The 23,007-nt window shown below is 34.8% G+C and overlaps 1 long non-coding RNA gene across 1 annotated transcript in view; it reads right to left on the bottom strand.

Annotated features, from left to right (window-relative positions):
- Window positions 1–1,023: 1,023 nt before the first annotated feature.
- LOC116632195 overlaps window positions 1,024–23,007 on the bottom strand; it is a 361,778-nt gene continuing 339,794 nt past the window's right edge. Inside the window, exon 4 of the long non-coding RNA XR_004299356.1 lies at window positions 1,024–1,190. This is a non-coding gene — a long non-coding RNA (uncharacterized LOC116632195). The remainder of the gene's footprint in view (window positions 1,191–23,007) is intronic.

A 23,007-nucleotide genomic window follows, 5' to 3' on the forward strand; every position in this document is an offset into this window, starting at 1 on the left:
ATAGGAAAATCTGTTGAGGCCAACTACAACATGAAGGTTAATATGAGCACCTAAAGCTATAGAGAAGGCTCTACAAGGAAAAGCTAAAATAAAAATTCCCTCTTAAAGATGTTTTCTTGATTATACCATGGAAGTAAAATAATGAATAAGATATATTCCAATTTATCATTACAATATTCCTTTGCTTATAATCAGTATAAATTAACTCGTTCACATGATTAAGCTAAGCAATAATTTAGGCAATCATAAATAAAATTATTTCCCTAAGATTTTCATTGATTCTCAGTTTTACAAGAGTTAAACATTAAAACATTAGTTTATTAGTGAAGATCTGTTTTCTTTAAAAATGATGAACAGGTTTAAAACTAAAGAAATACTATAGTAGAAAGTAAAACTGAAGCGCATACCCCCAAGATTCTTCTCCCTAAATATTAAGTGTAATACTTTTGTGATTCATTATCAGTTTCACATTTGATACATTGATACCAATACTAGCATTGTTTTAAAAACATTTAAACTCTATGAAAATTCTTAAAGCATAACTTACATAGTGTTTCAATAAAATGTGTATGTTTCTTCAGAAATAAAACAGAGGGATATTGCCTCCACATGTTAACTAAATTCTGGATACTGTCTTCATTGTGGCCTCACACTTTTCTGTAAGGACGACAGCAGTGGCAGCTGGGGTAAGAGAGGCTTGTATAGAAACAGGAGGAGATCCAACAATAGTTCCTCTGCTATACAAAGACTATTTTTGGAGGAAGAGGAGACCTGAACTACCCAGAAGGAAACATACTAAATACAGCTTTAGAAATATGAAACTTTGCAAGCCTTTTGAGTCTGCATCAAAAATAAATGAGACCAGCTGTCAACATTAGTCATGGTGTCATCTTCTTCTCTTTGTATAATTCCCAAATTGTACAAATCAAGATAGAAAACAATAAATTACCACTTTAAGTAATTTATGCTCATCTAAATATTTTAATTCTTTTATGTCTAATGTGCAAAATATAAGCCCCCCACTTAATGCAGATCATGATGTCTAGGCAAAATCTCATTACATTTATACGTCCTAGGTGCAAGTTATTACAAGGTTCAACATTATACTCACTGTTTCCCTCTCTCCTTTGTTCTTTCTCTTTCATTCACTGGTGAAGTTGACTCTGAAATAACCTGGATTTCCACTGTACCTAGAAGAACAGAGAGGAAATTACCAAATAGAAAAAATAATTCTTCTTATTATCTCAAAGCTATTTAAAAAAAGCAAATAAATGAACAGTGTATTATTGTGTGAACATTTCCTTTATATGCACACACATACTTGTTTTGTTAATAAATAAGTATTCTATTACTTTGTTGATTAACAGATTTTAAAACAAAGTTCTGAAAAAATATTTTGTCATAATGGTCAAGATAGTTCTCTAAGGAATATAAATTTTATTGGTTATTAGTAGAAATATACTTAAGAATGTCATTCAGTGCAATTACCTTAAAACTACCTACCACCAAAATCAACTTATATTCTACTACTAAGAAAAAAAAAGCTTTTTGTTACACTTTTGGCTTTATAACAGAACCTGAAAACATGTTGAGGCTCAAATAAAAAATGATCCCTCTCTTTATTTTTTTAAAGTGTGACCCACCTCCATCCAACTGAGACTTTCTCATTCCTAATTTCAGTTGTAGTTCCCATGCTTATTTTCTTATCTTTTATAAAGCATTATACAAAGTCACAGAGCTATTAGGACTCAGGACTAGTTTCTAAGACAGGCTTTTCTTGTAAGAAACAGCTGTCAGAAGTGACAGGATACAATTGTTAAAAAGTCTAAAATAAAGGCTAAATAAATGCCTACATATAAAGTGGTATTTTTCTTCTATGTCTAAACAAAGCATTTTCTCTCCATTCATGTTGCTTGCTAGACTCAATATGTCACCTGTCTCATTCTTATTAAAATGAATTATCAGTGCCATGCTGCACATGATCAGTAAAATCCAAAGGAAATTACCTATACTACTACTAGACACAGTGCAGAACCACTTCATGATTTTAGTGTTGCTAAAAACAAAACAAAACAAACAAAACAAAACAAAAAACAAAAAACTGTGATCACTTTACTGGATGAATATATTATATTGAATTTTATTTGGTGGGAGGGAGTGTACAATTATACCTTTTCAATGGGTTTTGATTCATAGTATTTAATTCAAATCTAGGGATTTAACACATAAATTATAAAGTTTATAGATCTCAGTTTGAGAGTTAACAGGGGAGCATAAAATCTAAATATAATTCAAGACAGGTGTTGGTGAATAGGAAAAAAATAAAAATAAAAATAAAAATAAAATTTTGGTACAGAACAGGATAAACTAAAGGAACTCAATGGGAACCTCTGGCACTACTGTCAAGTAATCTAAAATGGGAGACAAAATGGTGTGGGGGAAAAAAAGAAATGCCGAAATAGCATAAGAATCAGAATGCAATTTTCTGCCTTAGAGGCTAGGCTTTAGCAGATTAGGTCCTTGAGAAACATGAAGATGATTACAGACATTTCAGAATCATCATCAAAAGTAAAATGATAGGCAGATGGACAGGCTCATCCATAGTTGGATACTAGAGAAAAGTGACTGTGTTTTCTGGGGAACACAGTTTCCACAGTAAAGGGTTAACACCAGTGGTACACAAGCATTATCTAGGGCTGGAGATGATGACCCCTTCCATTTGCAATGGTGGGTGGATACTGACCCACCTGGCAAGGTCTTCTTGGGATGGAGCGATGGTTTGCTATGCTTAGGAAATGTAGGAGCTGGAGTAACTTCAATGATAAGGGGTCTCTGAGAAATTGGATGGGAAGTTCTCAATACCACCTAGTAAATAATCTATTCATTATCTTGGGTCATATCTATACTCCCAGACTGACAAAGTTTGGAGAGATAACCATTACTAAAGAAACAGCCACATCCCAAGTCTAATTGTCTCCATTTTGGTAAAATCTCTATCCACTAGCTAAATACAAGATATGAATTATCTTGCTCCATTCCTCACATGTATAACTCAATATCATCAGTATTAGTTTATCCAGTTCTTCAAGCTTCCAAAGCAAAATTCTGTTTATACAGGTGAATTAGAGAGCAATATATAAATTATTTACTATTTTGTAGATGACCTAGAGGAAAATATTTTCATCGTATATACAGAACAAACACTTTAATCAGGCCCACAAATCCTTTATCACCACTGTCACCGGGAGCTTTTCTATTCTCTGCCCATCCTTTCCTTGCACAATGCTCTGCCTTCCACTCCTCCCTGTATTAACAACTCCCTTTTTTCTTCTCCAAGGCTCCATTTCACCTGCCACTATGGTTACCACAGTCTCTTGGAGTTTCTCCCACTGCAAAGGAATTCTCATATGATTGGTAAAAACACAAAACATTCTCCATATATTTCACATGAAAGTTTTTTTAATGATTATGCTATAATATAATGAAAATATTTAATTTTTCCCATGTTAGAAATGGCTATATTTACTTCATAAAACAATAACAATGAGGCATATTGTTATTGGTAGTATGTATCAATATATTCAGATACAAAGACTTTGGTGTAGCATACCAGTACAATTTGAAAAAGCCTACCATGAATGATGAACACATTTTGATAATGGCACATATTGCATTGGAATTATATGAGTATACTCTGTAAAGCTGCCCCATGGTGTACTATTTAATAAAACTAATTTAAAAGAGAACTTCCACGCACATTTTTTTGAAACCTGGATTTCCACACAGAATAGTACATTAAATTGGAACATACCTATAGCTAAGTATATAAAAGGTGGGAACAATGGAAAAAGTACAGAGAAGAGGCTCCTCTTTCTGGGATCACATCCTGGTGCTTTTGCCCCCTGCACCTTCCTACAATATTCCACCTACCATATGAATCTGAGCTTATGATGTTTGTTCTTTAAAAGCTTTCTGTGAACAGCTCTTCCTTTTCGTCTTTCATGATAGGACCTTTTACAACCTTTCCAGGAACAGCTAAATAAATGAAAAGTTTTTCATTTCTTCTTTGGTCTGCAAAAATAGCTTTTGTTGATGATGAAAAGTGCCACCTCCCAAATTTCTCATTTTTCCATGAAGCAAAAGGTTTACTTTCTGAAGGTTTCACAAGTACTATGAATCACTATATTTATCTTTCTTCTGGATGTAGAAAAATGGGTGGCAATTTAAACCCAGGCCTTGCAAATTTCTCAAAATATGGCACCATGACCATGTCTAGATTTACTTACTTGACCTAGACTCTAATTTTATTTTTACCAAAAAAACCCACTCTTAATTGTAGTTACAGTTGTATATATTTTCTTGTCAACAAAAGAAACTGAAGAAAGAGTTTAGCAAATCATTCATAGCTAGGCTCTGGATATGAAAAACCTAATAGTGCAACTTAAAAAAGGATATTTTTTAAACATGCTAATTATACCTCCAATTTATTGGAATACTATCTTTGATGCTTAAGACAAGTGATGTTCAATAATGCATTTTCAAGCAGTGATACCATTATACATAACTATGAGGGTTTTCAAGTAGATATTTCCTTTTAAAGTATCAGGAAAATACCACAAAATAGGTTTGCATCCCAATAATTTATTGCAATTTCATTGATATACTTGCAATTTTCTCAAATGTTACTGGAGGTACAGTTTTAAAAGAGGGAAAACAATACATAAATGAGAGTTTTCATTTTGATGCTATAAAAATAAAACTTATGAAGTATTTAATATTATTGCCATTCATTATTAGTTCCTAATATATACCTTTAAAATGATAGGCTCTTGTTTAAGCAATTGAAATTATTGCTTGTTTGTAATAGATCCTGTACTTATGGAAAAAAAGTTTATAATTTTTGTAAAGTGTGAATATATTCATAAATCCATTTATAATGGATGTTTTAACATCGGTGCTAAATAAGTATTTTTAAAATCCATTCTACGCACAAATATGTGTGCCCTCATAAGTAAGAATAATTAGCAAATTAATTCATTACATTGTTTATACTTCAATTATAAAGGCAAATAAAAAGCTGTTCATGTTCTGCTTGAATAGATTTGCAGTCTATGCAAGTATTGTTTGACCTTAGTTTCCTTTTAGAAATTGAGGATATTTAAAACAAAAACGTTCTGAAAGGCAATCATAAATTCATTAAGCGACTAAGTGAAGAAATTATACAATAGATAAACTATAAAAAAATGTTAGTGTAAAACCAAAAATCTGGCTATTTGACCACAGATGTATGCTAGTGGAAATGAGCCACTGTAGTCTGCATACATAGAAGCACATGGGCCAGTTGTGCATACAAATGAATTAAAATCCGTGGTCATACAACTGTTGCTCAACATTAGACTACATCTACTGTGTTATTCATTTTAAAAGAAGATGTTTAAATTAAAGTTATTGGATAACAAATGGGTTATTCATAAACTCATGAATTCAATAACAAATTCCACTTTCTTTACTATCCTACTTACTAAAACAGTTTTGCCCTCTGGGTCTACTTGAAGAGTGAACATCCGTATTTGTTTTAATTCACTATCTTAGCAAAGGTGTCAGGCTCTAGTATTTTAAGGCAAATTAAAATAGGTACTGATCTTAATATGGTATCCCAATGGCACCAAACATTACAATTTCAGGCTTTCAGGCCTTTCTCAAACACACACCCACACACACACCCACACACACACACACACACATACCCAAATTAATTTTGTATGATTTTCAGTTCTAGTTAGAGCCTTTGTCCCAAGGGCTTGTTAATCTTGTATCCCATTCCTGCCCTGTTACAATTTAAAGATTGTCAAAAGAAGGATAAATTTCATGCCATTTTCTGTTCTCATTACAATCTTCAGATTGTTATGAGAACGGATTAATTTTGCTCAATTTTCTGCCCTCGTTACAGACTGTTATGAGAATGGATTAATTTTATGACATTTTCTTCTTTCATTATAATCTTTGTTATGGGAATGAGAATATGTAATGAGAATGAGAGCATATCAAGCATTAAAAGGTCTGTGAGAGCTCATGACAAAGATTGTAACAAGAAGAGAAAACGGCACCCAATTCATTCTTGTGACAATTTTAAGATTGCCAAGCGAACCCAGAGTGACACTGCATTTATCCACTCTGAAGACAAAGATTGTTGAGAAAATGGGAATGAGAGCAAAATTAATCAGTTTCCCTGACAATCCTGAGACTGTACTTAAGCTTATAGTATTTTTCCTGTGATATAATACTTACTTAAAAACATGTGCATTGCATGTAAAAGCTATTTATTGGAAAATGTCATTTTCATATTTTATTTTTTCTATTTTTTCTTTCAATTTCTCTCTCCTTTCTCACTCTCTCATTCCTTCTTTCCTCCCTTTCCTCCCATTCGCCTCCCTCCTTCCATCCTTCCCTCCTCTTTCTTTCTTAACTTTGATGCCTATCATGACCTACAATTTTAGAATTATTACTTTTAAATAGAAGTCAACATCACCTAAAATGTCAATACAAAAAAAGAAAATAACACACACACACACAAAAAGCCACATAAAGAAGCAGAATCTCGACCAGTGATTGCTTTTATGATTGCAAATCATTTATTTGAATCAATTATCTCCACATGCCCAGAAAAAAAAAAAAAGAAATTGTTTTTGCAGAAGTTACTTGAGTAGTCAACAAAATGAAACTATCCTAGGTCTGCAAACACATACTATTTCTTTGCTAATAAATAAGTCACTGCCTTGTAATATGCTCTCATAAACTTGAGTAGATATACCTATTACTATATCTGAATAACATCAATGTTCCCATTTTATGAGGAACAATCCCATAGTTTCAATGTACTTTTGTTTCCTCTTCATCCTATTAATAAGCCCCACTTAAATATTTCTTTTAAAATGGCTTCATTGTTTAGAGAATACCCTCATTTGAAAATACCTGTTGTTTGATGCCAATATCCTTGGATATGTATATGAATATATAAAAAACACACACATTTGAGTATATTTATATATATATGTATTGAGTATGTATATATATTGGCTATGTGTATATATGTATATGTCTATACATGTCTATATATGTTTATATAAACACATACATGTATTGCAGCATCTTTTTCAACAGCATATGTTAAATAAATGATACTGTGAAAAAAATAGTCAGTTTGGCATAATCAAATCAATACCAAAAATGATGCCTGTAGTATTACTGAATACCTTTTTAATAATAGATAAAATATTCAAGAATATCACACAATTTATTTTGTCACTATTTCAGGATTGTACACGGACTTTGATATAAGTGTTTCATGTCTTGACTTTTCTATTAAACCCAAGAGATAAAGTTCTCACAGAATCCTGAGATCATTAAACTCTGTTTCTTATTTCAAACCATTCTGTTCATCCTCATATATGGCAAACATTGCTAGAAACTAACATATACGGAGTGGGTAAAAACAATAAATGTTGGGGCGCCTGGGTGGCTCAGTCGTTAAGCGTCTGCCTTCGGCTCAGGTCATGATCCCAGGGTCCTGGGATCAAGCCCCACATCGGGCTCTCTGCTCGGCCAGGAGCCTGCTTCTCCCTCTCCCACTCCCCCTGCTTGTGTTCCCTCTCTAGCTGTCTCTCTCTCTCTCTGTCAAATAGATAAAATAAAATCTTTAAAAAAAAAACAAACAATAAATGTTTTGCATTGATCAAAATTTGGTATCATATCCATGAAAAGTTCTTGACCACATGCTAACATGACTTCTTTAATGTGTTTTTGATAAATGAGTCTCATTTTCAGTATCAGTGCAACCTTAATGATTTCAATTATCAACTCACTTCATCCTATTTATTTTTCTCATGGCACAAAATCTTTAGTCTTTTTCTTCTTTAGTTGGGATTTTCATTGTTTGCAAATTTCATGCATATTTATATTTGTGTGCATATGCAGCATCATTCTAAGCAATATTCTCTAGAATATTAGGCTGAGACCAAACTCATGGGGCAGTGACAACTGGGAAGGCCTGGACACCGAGTAAGCAAGTAGGTTAAGGCCGAGCTGACCCAGAAGTGCAAGGAGTGTTGGGGGACAAATGCACTGAGAAGAAGGTGATCTAGGGCGTCATGAACCTGGGAACCTGGAAGTTGGACTGAACCACTAGGGTGGGCACTTTCCAGACACAGAAGCAGGCCCCTCAGAGGTATTTATGGTACGAACCATGCGAGCCCAGATGGCTGGGCCAGGCACATCTCAGGTGTACATAATCAGAACCACAGTAAATTCCATTTCAGAGGTCTTCCATCTTTCTTGCTCAACTTTCCCTTATTAAATCAAAAAATACTTTGTCTACATAAGCTCACATTTTAGCAGACGTTTCCACATAGCTAACATTCCACTCATTGGCTCTGGTCTTTACCTCCTCTACAGAAACCTTCTTTTTATCTCCTAAATCTGATTCATTATGAACCAGCAGAAATGGAATATTCTCATCTTCCTTTACTCTTAAAATCTGATCCCTGAAGTCAGCTGTGGCTGCAGAGTAACAGAAGACACAGAAGAAACCCTCCCCAATCTGGTAGTAGTTGTCTCTAAGTGCAGCCTACTCCTTCTGCCCAGCTGATGTAGGTTTAAATACAGCAATATCAATGCACTTCAAAAGAGTCTGAAAAATTAAACACACACACACACACCTCAGTTTTCTTGTGGTGGCATCCCTGAAAATAGTTAATTATGGAGGTGGTTTGAGGTGAAGTAGTGATAGTATCTGATGGGTAGGAGGAGCATTCATGGTATATGTACTGTGGGAAAAAGGGCATCTGGATTAGCTCCCTTCAAAACAATGGGCCTGATATACTAATTTAACCTCTCTGACAAGTTCTTGACCTAAATCATCTTCTGCTACAAAGATTAAGAACCCAGCCTAAAGCCTTCTCAGAGGCCCTAAGTAAATGCATACTTGCATTGTTGCTAGAATGGTCTATTTAAAATGCAAAGTTTGACGACATTTCTTAGCTGCTTACTAGCCACCTATCAGACAGAAAATAATGTCAGAGCATCTTAGAACATGCAAGGTCCTCAGTGATTGATCCTTCTCTTGCCTACCTTTCTAGCTCTCATCCAGTGCATTTAGTTACAGCCCTGCACTATGCTATTTCTACCTCTGTGCATTTGATCATGCTAGTAGTTCTTTGTTTTGATTATACTTCCAAGTCAATCACCATGATCCATACCTCTTCATCCTCTGTGTCACTGATTGTCATCATTTGTCTAGAAAGGGCTAGGGGCCCAGATCACTGCGCATGTTCCTCCATAACGTTGCCACAGTATGTATCGAAGCTCTCCACTGCTGTGTGTTTGAGTGTGTGCACCCTTCTTTGCCCCATTCCAAAATCTTAGTTCCTAATTTGTCTTAATTTAGTTTGTAATCTAAGCTCCCAGCACGTTGCTCACCTGTAGTTGGCACCCAAGAAAACACTTATGAATGAGAGACCAAAGATCAGTTCTTAGAGCAAAGTAATATCTACAGATATGATACCTTAAAAATTATATTTCAACAGCTAGCCTAGCAGCCACTAATATTTATTGCCCTCTTACTATGTAGCATTCACTCAATTACAGTGATTTACATGTATATCTAATTATATCCTCACAACAACCTTGTGAGTTAAGTATTATTATAATCCCCATTTGCAGGTAAAGCAATTGAGGATTAACAAGATTATGTATATTTCCTAAAATCACAAAACTCAATGGGGGACCCAATTATTGAAGCTTAATCATGTATTATCCTCATTTTAAAAGTATATTACTCTTTTTTATTTTTTTGAGAAGTATATTACTCTTTTTTGTTTTCATATAAGGAAGAATATATATTTTAATACAATATAAATAATTTTAGGAAGGGCTGACTTATTTAAACTAGTACTTTTCCTCAACATTCTTTATTTTGGAAACAACAAAAAAATGAGTTTTTAACTTTTTGAGTTTTTCTTTCCAAAATAATGTTGAGATAATATTGAGACAAACATTAACCTTAGGATAATTTGGCATTTGAAGGAAAAATAATAATTTTGAGGGTCTTTTAAGGGAAAGCTATGGGATTTTCAATAGTATGGATTGGTAAACTTATATTATTGGTCAGATAATCATTTGATTCCACAATTCATATTACATACATATTCATTGTATATGTTACTCTTGACAATTAAACATCAATATATGATAGAGTCACCTCTATTAGGGGACAGTTTTGTGTGAATAAACATGCATTCAATATTATGAGTAGAATCATTTAACTTCATTTTCAGATGTGCAGGGCCTTTAAGAATATCTTATGGGATTTAGGGGGTTGGTAATCATGGAAGAGAGGAATCTGTTCCAAAATGGTGGCTGGAGAAGAAAATCTTGCCTATTAACAAGAAACTTGCTGATTAATTAATTTTATTTAGAGACTACCTCCTATCACTGATGCTTTCCCTTGTTTCCAAAAATTGGTTAACTTAAATGAAGTGCTTAGAATTTCTCTGCTATGCCTTGAACAATAATAACATGCATACATACACACATATACACGCACACACAACACATTTCTTTGGTGGCTGGCGGTGGGGCTGGGGAGAACAGTAACAGCAACAACAAAAAGCATCCCAACAATCCCTGGAAAAAAGCTAAAACTTACTCTGTTTTCTCATGGTCTGATGTCAGATGTAAAATGAATAGGTCTGTTCTGAGGTCAGAATGAGAAGAAAAAGATCAACATGACCTCTGGGAAATAAAGGTTATTTGACATTTGGGGGATTATCTGCTAAAGGCATTGGCCTTGTATCAGAGTAAAGGCTTGACAGGCAGAGAAGACTTCATTTTCCCCACAGTGAAATATAAAGGCAGAAGCTAAGCCCACGCCTCCCCTCAGCAAGAGCAGTTGCTGAAATCAGTAGCCTTGATCGATGATGCATCTTCAAAATCAAAACAAGCATCAGTGTCTCCAATCTAATCACATCTCCTAAAGCTACTGCTTCCTGTGGGAATTTAATTGCTGTGACATTAGACTCCAGACAACAGGCACTTCTCAAGACTACCCATCAGGGCAGGGACAAAAATCAGTGGGATAGTGTCAAAGCTGTTAGACACAAACCTGTTAAAGACCCCATGTGTATAATTTTCCTTCCTCAATTTCAGCAGTAAAATTTAACGGATCTCTATAACAAGTTTAAAAATGCAGCAGCATTTTACTAACCATGAAAAGGATAAAAATATTTTTGCCTGGTAAAAACTCAGCTTTATTTTTACCATGTTCTGAAATGCACTCTGACACAAAAAAAAAATTATGGCTTTGTTGAGATGTTTTTATCATCATTTCTATATGAAGACCTGGAAGTTAGATGGTTAACCTTCCCCATGGGCTTACTAAATTTTTAATTAAAATTTTCATAATACAGTATTTCCACACATTAACCAAACAACAATTTTTCTGAACAAAACAAACCAAAAAACTTATTTCAGATTTCATGCTCGTTAAACGTTTTTTAATACACGGCACTCCTTTTTCACTATTCTTTCAAAGACTCTTCTGCAAGAGAATTACTTTCTTCCTGTATCATCATAGGAGCTAGAAGCTGTGTGTTACTTTATCTGAGTTACTCTTTTAACATTACCCATATCACCGAGAAAATGAGCAAAAAACAGGAAAACTAATGAGAATTTAATGCTAAGAGCAAAGTAAATCTTGAAATTTTAAAATACTAAAGTGAAAGACCTACAGTGAAATGTAATGTGGAAGAGTCTCACGAGGTCTAAAATAATTTTATGGATTCTCAGTGACCATGAAGGGATATATCTTGATATTATACAAAGTACCTTAGTGTATTTGGCTGAGCTAGGAATAGGATGTGTTGCTTTTCTTCCCTAGTCAAGATTTTACCAATAAACTTTCATGGAAACCAGTGGCACTTTCACCTCTATCTAAGCTACCCCTCTTTAATGAAATTCATATTCTAAATAAACATGTTGTTATATTTACATTTTAATAATAGTATAATGATTGCTTATTTATGACTGACATAGTAACATTTTCTTGTATCCTTGTAGTACTTTGTGGTTTAAGGTGTATGTGTCACCTTATCTGAAAATTCTCAAAATTTTGTAAGATATGTAATCTCCAGTTAATTCATGAAGAAATAAGACTAACTGATCTGTTCAAAATCCAGAGCTAAAAAAATAAGGATCTGGAGCTTAAATATCAACATAGTGATTGCACATTCAATCCATTTTCTACCAAATACAGTATTTAATGTTTAGATACTTACTTCTGAGTACTTGCTGACCTTTTGCCACTTGTTTCAATTATTCATTGCTACATAAAAAACTATCCCCAAACTTAGAGGGATTAAAAGAACCACTGTTATCTATCTCTCATGATTCTATAGGTAGGCTAAACTCGTTTTTTTGCTGTTGATGGTGGTGGTGGTGGTGGGTTTTTTTTTTTTTTTTTTTTTTTTTTTTTTTACTTGATGTGGTATGATCTGGAGGTATAGTAAACAGCCAAAATGTCCAAAATGGCTTTTTACAGGGTCATCAGTTTGGATCAGCTGCTGGTTGGGAGATCCACTGGGGCCTTTGTTCTCCTCCTGTGGGCCTCCTAATGTGGCTTCTTTGGTTTCCTCACAGGATAGTGACTAAGTCTAAGAAAGAATGATCCAAGTACTGAAGGCAGAAATTATAGATGTCTTAAATCCCAGCCTCAGAAGTTACAGATACTTATGCTGCATTCTATTGTTCAAAATGAATCATAGGAATAGTGAGGGTCACCAACCATCCCTCTTTGCCTGGGGTCAAGTTGTTTCCTGGGGCGCAGGACTTTCAATCCTAAAATCAGGGCATTCCTGGGCAAATCTGGAAGGCTGGCTGTCCTAGACAGCCCAAACTCAAGGGTAGAGAAAATAGATTCCACTTTTGCTAGGGAAAGGAAAGGTCACATTACAAAGAAGCAGAAAGAGTAGATATCGTTGTATATCTTTGGAAATGCAATCTACTCTAATCACTGAGCTTTGGGGAAATTTCATTGTTACCAGTTACATTTAAGCTTAGTAAATATCCGTAAATCTAATCTGAATTATTTATTGGATTATTTATTGCTTCGCTGTATAAACAGTTTTAAATTTAGAGATCTGCCAGTGAGGATATATGGTCTCACTCCTTAGAAACTTCTGCCAAAAAATATGTAAGGCCCAGAGGGTCTTGAGAATCCTACTGTTGATGGTTTATACAATGCAGTGACTATTAAGTAGATTTTGTGGACTAGACTGAGAATCTAACCTACATCTGTAACCTTTATTTTTGTCTTTGTGAAAATTTATTCTGAATTTTTAACCAACGATGTAACTTCTCTTAACACACATTGCTTCTTTGATGGAAAATACCCATAAAAATATAATAACCTAGTTTTTTTTGAAGTGATCAGATAACTGAATAGAGGAGTGTTTTCAGTGTAACTCTATGATGACACTGTCTAATAGAACTTTGTAGAGTGATGAAAATGTTCTATAATACAGCCTCTAGCCAAATGTGGCTATTGAGCACTTAAAATTGGGCTAGTGTGACCACAGAAATGAATTTTTAATTGTTTCTAATTTTAATTAATTTAAATTTAAAAAGACAGATGTTAGGAGTTGCCATGTTGAGTTGCACGGTTTTGATATCATGATTTTCTTTAGTCAGAAGTAAAAGGAGAAAATGGCACATACAAAATACTGCTAAATCATGTATCAGGTTAACAATGAAGGTTATTATCTTATAGAAGGGATGATCTAAAGTTAAAGACACATTTTTCTTAGATGTGAGAGTATAAAGTCAGTGCTTGAACTACTAATTCAACACTTTCCTTATGATGATGACAACAAGCAGTGTTTTAAGAACAGATAAAGGTAAAAAAAAATAACTGATAAAGGTCATCATTATATATATATGTATTTTATAAATATATATATTATATTTCTATATATAAATATATTATATTATATATAAATATATATTATATTTTATATATAAATATATATTATATTTTATATATAAATATATATTATATTTTATAAATATATTTTATATATAAATATATTATATTTTATATAGATATAAATATATTGTGTGTATATATATATATAAATATATATATATTTCAGGGGCGCTTGGGTGGCTCAGTCGTTAAGCGTCTGCCTTTGGCTCAGGTCATGATCCCAGGGTCCTGGGATCGAGCCCCGCATCGGGCTCCCTGCTCGGCGGGAAGCCTGCTTCTCCCTCTCCCTCTGCTTGTGTTCTCTCTCTCGCTGTGTCTCTGTCAAATAAAAAAAAATAAAAAAAATAAATATATATATATTTCAGAATGGAATAAAATAGACTCATCTCAGTTTATCTAGAAGTATCATATATTGGCCTCTCCCTGACTTCATTCATTTTGGTCTATGCCATATAAAATTTGGAAGACTCATGTGGTAAGCTGAAAGTGACAATGAGGAATAATTTTGCATAGTAAGCTCAGATCCCTACAGACATAGCCAGAAAATCATTCCCTACTTCCCCAATAGACTGTGCATTTATACAATTCATTCTGTTTTGACAATGCTAAGCAGTTTTTTTCCACATCTCCTTTGTTTCAGAATCTTCATTCTCATAGTAACTAAATCTTCGGAATTGATTTCTCAACAAAATAGCCAATTATCTCCCTAGCAAAATAGGAATTTAGATTCCTGAACTTTTGCTCATTTTGAAGAAAATTAAGTAAATTTCTATATAATATTCAACTACCTGAAGGTGTTGAATGAAAACATTTATCCTGTAACTCCTGTCTTTATAAAAGAGATAGAAGTCATTTATCTCAGAAATCATTTATCTCATTTTATTTTCTCTTGGAGAACAATGAACAGATAGAGATGACAGTGGTGTCCGTTTAAACTGATCCTATCTATTGTCAAAAGCAGGATTGGCTAGGAGGTGAAATAGCCTCATTTAATTTTATTCCAGATTAGGTATTTTGGTTTCCTACTATAATATCAATATTTTGGTTCCCTACTATATCAATAATTTTGGGGCCACAAAATACCTTTGTCAATTGATTTTTTCTTGAATAGGTATATATAGATATTTATAAAAAGAAGTTTGTCCTATAAAAGAGCCAAGAAAGTCATATATATATATATATATATATATATATATATATATATATATGTTAATATATATATATTGGCCTGGGATGAAGCTAGAAGTGGAAGTATTGCATCACTGTGCATCATAGAATATGCAGGAATTTGTATTTGCCCTAAGAGAACAATTTCTACATGAAAAGTCCTCCACTTGCTCTCAGACTGTTTGGCCTAGATGTCAATGAGTCCATGGAGAGTTGCTGGACATCTGTCATTTCTCACCTACTTTAATTTTTGAACAGTGCTAGCCCAACATGTTGATGAATCCACTTCTCTGTTTTGCTATTTAGAAAGAAAAGATAGATAAGATAGCAAGGCTTATTTTACACCCTGGTTACTTCCAAGAAATTCAGTTACATGCCCAGCACCAGTAGTTCTCTGTAGGTACTCACACAGGATCATATATAACTATCAATTTTCTAAAAAAAATTAAGCCTACATACTCCTCTTAATTAACCTAGAATAATAACAATGCTTCCCTCCAAACCACTGGTCAATTACTCCTACATGCTATTTTTGACTCAGAAGAACATTCAGGTCATTTCTCCACTTCCTCCTGCCTCCACTTACTAGGCTGTGTAGTCTAGATTCCATGATCCAATTCTTCACCTCTATTGTAACAGCATCTTAAACTTCCCAATTTCTATGAAAGCAAAATCCTCAGAAATGACTTCTCAGCTAAAACAGTCAATTACTCTCCTACAGATCAGATATCAAGTCACTAAACTACCCTTCCCATCTTGGAGGCATGTATTGTCATTTTATTGAGGAGGAAACTGACAACCCCTTTAGACCCCTTCCTTTCATCTGTCAGCTGGGTTCCTTCATATGGATACCACACAGGCATCTCAGATTCTACATGCCTGGGCCTGTTTTTCCTTCAATTGCCACTGTTGCTTCTCTAAGTACTTGGGAATCCTTTTTGACACCACCCTCTCCCACATTCATCACATCTAATCAAAACAAGGCTGTCACATCTCTAAACTAAGTGTTTCAGAATATGCCCACATTTCATGAAAACTCCTGCTATCTTACTAGTCTGAGGACCATTTGATCTCAGCTAGATGCCCCTGACAGTGTTTTAAATCATCTCTTCTACCAGATTTGGCCCCTCTAAGCTATCTTCCACTGAGCAAACAGAGTGATCTTTCTGAAATGTAATTTGATGATGTAATCATGTGAATCTTTTGTTTAGATCATTTCAATGTTTTCTAATTGTCCTACAAAACTTTGGGAATCTGGCCATCATTTACCTCTCCAGCTTAATCTCTTCATTATTCCCCTGGTAATGGTGAACATTTTTCCTCTATATTCCCTCACTTTCAGTCCTTCTTATTTCTGTTCTCTGTAACCCTGCACTTCCCTCACTGCCAAACCTCTTGGCCAAACTCTTATTCATCCATCCTTTATTCCATAGGTTTTTTGTATGCCTACTATATGTCTGACATGTAGAATACTGGGAGTTGGCACATGCTAAGCGAATAAAATAAACATCTATTAAATCATAATGTTCACAGGGCACCTGGGTGGCTCAGTTGGTTAAGCAACTGCCTTTGGCTCAGGTCATGATCCTGGAGTCCTGGGATCGAGTCCTGCATCGGGCTCCCTGCTCAGTGGGGAGTCTGCTTCTCCCTCTGACCCTCCCCCCTTTTATGTGCTCTCTCTCTCTCTCTCCCATTCTCTCTCTCAAATAAATAAATAAAATCTTAAAAAAATCATAATGTTCACACTCTAGTATATTTTAGGTCTCAGCTTAAAATTTCAAATGTCCTATAGACTAGGTGAGTTACTATTATGCTTTCTGATGACACTGTATACTTTTCATATCACAATACTTATTATTCTTTATGTATGCAATTGCTTATTCCATGTCTTTCATACAAATGAAAAACCAGTTCTATGAGGGCAAAAACCAGAGCTGTCTTGTATACACAGCATCTGGCCCATTTTCTAGCAAACAGTAGGCATTGGGGAACATTTCTTTTTAAATAATGAAAAGACATATGGATACAGTTGAACAAGTTATGCCAAGATGCATGTATAAGTGATCTGCTTATGACATTGCACTTGTCATTACTGACAGTCCTAGGAACAGTGAAAATACATCAGAAAAACTTAATCAAAAATAGAAGAACTTAACAAAATGTGTAAGAAGCTGTGGGTGTTTATGTGCATTTGCTTAAAGCCAGAATGTCAACTCAAAAAAAAAAAAAAATGTTTAGGTGTTTCACATATTCAAAGACTATAAAAATAGTAACTAGACTTTATAAATACATCATTCATATATTTAAATATATTGTGAAGATGGGTAGAACAATTAAGGAATTAACAGAATACATTTTGGAGATGAAATTCTCTGCAAATATGAAGTGTTCATGTTTTGGTAATTGCAATTTTCACCATGAAAATGGCACTAGAAAATAAAGCTGGTTGACAAGGAAGAAAAAATTTGTTCTCACAAACCATTGTAAAAGGTTCTTATACATGTATATTTCAGTTTTAGTAAATTTACATTTTCACACTATCTGTTGTTTATGTTTATGTGTATCTCTCTAATTTTGCTTCATTATGTATATGAGGTACAAGACTAGATTTACCAGTTAGATTTTCACCATATATTCCAATAATTTAGATCATACATTCTGGAAATACTTCCAAGGGAGAGACCTCATGATGCATTCTCTCTTAAATCCACCCAGGAGCTCACTTAAATCTGAGAGACTGTGCTCTTACAGAGCAGTCGAAAAACACAGGGGAAGCAGAGTAGGATAGAAGAACAGAGGAATCCATTCTTGGATAATAAAAAAGCATCAAGGCACAACACCATTTTTACTGTATTGCATATGGTGTTATGAGAAAACATAACAGTAATTCAATGAGTCTACAGGTCATTTGAGGTTTTAAGCTGAGACCTCAAATACACTAGTGTATGACCATTATGATTTAATGGATTAGATATATGTGATTCAATTTAAAACTCAATTACCTAACTTAAAGATTGGCAAAAATAAGTTCAGTATATGGATTTTTTTTATTTAGGCAAAGAACATATTTACTTTTGCTCTTAAGGAAAATATTTTCCCACTCTAGATAATTTTATGTAAAAGTGACTCTCACACAATTTCATTATTATTTTTAAATTCCCCCACTGCCTAGAGCAATTTTGTAATAGTATCTTGTTGAGTTTGGGGTATCATTAATTTATTTCCTAATATATTACACTCTATTACTGTATAGTCTATTTCCTCAGCTTGGTATCAGGGGATAACACTTGCTATGGAAAAATAAAACATTGTAAAAAGAGCAATAGTAAATATGAGCAGTGAGTTTACTTTTGAAGATGTTTAGATAGATTCAACAAAGCATTTGATTCTACTGAACTCAAGCCTTTCTATACAGCAATTTATCTCAGAACTAGTCTTTAAGTCAATTATTTAAAAAAAAAAAAAGTTGGTTGTTTCTTGGAAGTCCACTTGGAAGTGAAAAAACTTGGAAGTGTCTCTTCCCAATAATAAATTTTATGTATTGCAAACACAGTTGCCATATTCCTATGAGAAGGTTTTCTTTGTCCATAAACTATGTTTTCATACTTTATCATGCTTCTATCAGAGAATAGAGATACTTGGCCCTCAGTGTCCCAAAGGAGGTAATAAAATAGGAATTACGACCACATTAACACTAACTTCAGTGATAAAAGGATGTTCAGACTGTCTATCCCCATGGGCCCATCATTTCCACCCTAAGTGAAGTAATAAAACAAGTCAGAGCAATCCCCCCCTCCCCACATTGGAAGTCTCGAAGTTAGTCATTTGTCCTGTTAATCCAAGGCAGATCAGGAACTCAGTAACTACTCAGACATTATTCATATATCGATATTACCTCAGCATTTACCTTGTACTCATACTATTTAAGGCATTAAAGACACATCAGCGAATAGAACTGACAAAATTACCTGCTTTCCAGAGTTCTGAGCAGATCATGGGCCATTATAAGGACTTTTGTCACCAGCTAGACCCCAAGACCTAAACTTCAGTGCTCACCTGCTTATACCAACATACCTTTGTCCCACATTTTTCCTTAAGTTCTTTCTAGTTTACCTCTTAACTCAGGCAAAAGACTGAAGGGGCGTAGCATCCTGTGATGGAAAGCGAAATTACTCCTCAAGCAATAATGACTGATGGGGCAAATGACTAAATTCCACAGGCCCAGACCACCCAGACCATTTTGAACTTAACCCCCACCCCACACCTGCACAGATGAGCCATGGAGTGACCCAGGAAGTAACTGACAGTTACTTTTAGCTCATTATAAGACTAAAATCTCCTCCCAAGAAGCACAAGCCTCATTTATATACTGTACAATGTGTGTATAGGCACGTTTCCTTAAGGCACCTGCACGACCTTATGCCCACCTCTACATATAATGACAAGGCTCCCTTATCTAAATATTGATCCTAACCCTAAATATAAGGAATCCATTCCCCCTTGCTCAGAGAGTCATGGCTTTGGAAGTTATTCCTTGTGATCTCATTTGCTGCAAATAAAGTTTCCTATGTGCAACAACTCCACCCAGTGTAGTTTCTATGTATGACTCAGCAAGGAGCAAACTCATGTTCAGTGACACTTTGGCACTTAATTTGAGAAAAATGTGAGGCACTATAAGGTCTTGAACAAAAAAACATGATCTAGATTATGTTATAGTTCATGACCTGGTTCCTAAGTAGATATTTAACAGTGGAGGGGGAAAGTGAAAGCAAGGAGACTAGTTAAGGGGATATTAGAATAATCCCAGTTAGATAATCAGGGAAAAAGCAGTAAGGAATAATAATCATTCAGGATATATTTTGAAGATGTAGACAACAGGATTTTCTAACAGCCTACATGACAGGTGAGAGAGCGAGAGAGAAAGACAAAAAAGTGGCAGAGATGGAAATAATTCTGCCTTCAACTCAGGGAGGAAAGCAGTGTGAGTGATATTTAAATGCGGTAGAACATATGAATGGAAAGAAAATGAAGGGACAGTCAAAATCCTTTGACCAGTCTTTCTCAGCACCTTAAAATTTTGACTGCATTTTATCCATAAAAATCAGAGTAAGTCCTGAAGCAGAAACAAAGTTGACTCAAAATTTGTTCAGTCTTAAAATAGCATCATACTGATAATCACTCACCACAGAGAGGGCACTTAAAAGTCTATTGGCAGCAATATGAAAATGATTGGGTATTTTATGAGCAGGAAGTTCTTTTGTGATCTCCCCCCTAAATTCTGATGTGGGAGTCCATGGCTGGGTGGGGGCACCCTGCATACCAACAAACAATTCTCCAGACACCAACTGGGTATCCTCCAGTTTAACTCCCCACACCTCTCCATGTTTTCATCAACCCAGAAGCTCTAAGATATCCTGTCTTTTTGAGTTTTATGGAAGCCTCATTTTATAGGCATGACTGATTAAATCACTGGCCTTTAGCAACTGATCCTTTAGCCCCTCTCCCCTCCCTAGAGGTAAAGGGGGTGGGGTGGAAAGTTCCAACCCTCTACTCTGATGGTTGGCTCCTATAGCAACCAGCCCCTACCCTCTGGTACTTTCTAAATGTCACCTAATTAACATAACAAAAGATACATTTATAGCTCTTATCACTTAGGAAATTCCAAGGGTTTTAGGAACTTGCCAGAAACCGGAATCCAAGCACACTTGCCTGTGTCCTGCAAGAGATCAAACCTTCTAATGAGTCTGTAAAGCTGAGGTTTTCTCAAAGAAAGCATACTAATTCATCATGCTATGTAAAGACACTGAGCATAAATTTATAATTTTCATAGCCTGTACAATGTAAACATAAAAGGGAGAAAAATGTTTTAACAGGTCACCCATTCTACCTACTATCCAAATACTAGATGTTCCTGTAATCATTGTAGAGATTTAAAGCTAACTATTGCTGGAATCATTATAGAGGTATGAGCCAAACTGGTAAAATGATTCTGTCACTAATTCCTTTGTAGGAACACAACCCATTTACCACTGAAATGTTCACAGCAATTACAATCTCTGTATATTCTAAGAAAAGTATTCTGACACTCTATTTATGTAGCACATAAACTGAATAGATGTTTCCTTACTTGTGTTTAAGTCTATCAGTCTCTCCATTTCCAGAATCATAAGAATGCACTATGTTACATTTTGAAAGATAGTTGAGCCCTAAAAATCTGTCATTATTTCTTTGTATAATTACCCAATTAATAGTCTGGTCATTTCAACCATATATACACACATATATATATATTTTTATTAGATCTGGTTACTAATGTAAAATTGTATGACTGTCCTAGTCATTTAGATAACTGATGGCTGTCCTAATCATTTAGATAACTTTAAGTATTGGACACAAGAGGCCAATAAAATCCAAGTATTTTAGCTATGTAGCCTCTTTTTAAATAATCTGAGCTAAAGTTTATTTGGCTCTGGGGAATGGTGGAGCTAAAAAGGGGTTTAGGGAAGGTGTGTAATCCAACTTCCTCATGTGATAAGAAAATTGAAACCAGAAGTGGTTTTGGTATGGATCTAAGGACACTGGGTAGTTAATGAAATCATTAAGTACTTGAACTCATCTTTCAATTTTATACTTACTGCTTATTTGGAACAATATTTATAAATGTATAAGGCTGTCTAACAGAAAGTCATCACCCTGCACAGTTCCTGAAGACACAATGAAAAATAATGTAAGAGAACCTAGAAAGCCATTCCTCTTTTTCAGTTTCTTTATATCTCCCCTCACCCTTCACATACACCTCTCACATCTTTACTCAAGAAATGAAGGCACTGCTTTGCCTCCTTCTTGAAGGTGAACATAAAACATGTCAGCTAATGTCAGTTAATCTTTTAATACTCTGATTTCCTCATTCCTAATCACTAAGGGATTATTAAATGAGGTAAAAATGTTGGGGTTTGGAGCAAACAGTCAAGAAAGAATTGTTGAGACGTCTTGGTGCAAAAAGGTAGTTTTATTAAAGCACTGGGACAGGACCCGTGGGCAGAAAGAGCTGCACTGGGGTCATGAGGAGTGGCTGATTATATCCTTTCAAGTTGGGAGGGGGTTAGGGATAGCATAAGTTTCTAAGGAATTTTGGAAGCAGGGTTTCCAGGACCTTGTTGTTAGGAAAAGGTCATTTATTACTGTCTAGTAAAACCTGAATAATGAGACCCTTCAGATGTCTATCAGTGGGCCATATGCTTGGAGGATGATTGCTAACATATATCTTGGGGGATAGAAATAAAGGAAGTTTCCAAAGGAATTTTTATATGTTAAAGGAGAATTACAAGATCCTGGAGGTTGGGATAATGTTAAGCGAAGATTGCCTTTTGCCCTTAGCCAAGTGTTAACATTGGAGGAGCTGAGTTCCTAGCGGAAGGTCACTCTGCCTGTCTCACGGACCTGTCAATGGGCTGTAAGTTGTAAGGAAATTTAATTCTTTTCTTCGGCATTTGTTCTCCACATCACTAAATACCAGTTTGAATTTGAAGAACTTTTCCTGTCATCTGAGCTTTTTAGAGAGACATCCTACTATTACTTCAATTCAGTCTTTCTTCCATCTCAGGATGATGACAGTAGTAGGAAAATCAGACTATCATACCCTCAAACACACTTTGATTAAAGAACTGAAAATCCCTTTTCAAATCTCCCTACTGTTGAAAAGAAATATCAATGTGACAGATATAAGGCACAATACAGTGGCTAGTAATCAAACGGCTGATTTGCCAGGCCTATAAGAAATGAATAAATGAATAAAAAACTATGCC

This window comes from Phoca vitulina, unplaced genomic scaffold (assembly GCF_004348235.1).
Source record: "Phoca vitulina isolate PV1807 unplaced genomic scaffold, GSC_HSeal_1.0 scaffold6, whole genome shotgun sequence".
Lineage (NCBI taxonomy): Eukaryota > Metazoa > Chordata > Mammalia > Carnivora > Phocidae > Phoca > Phoca vitulina.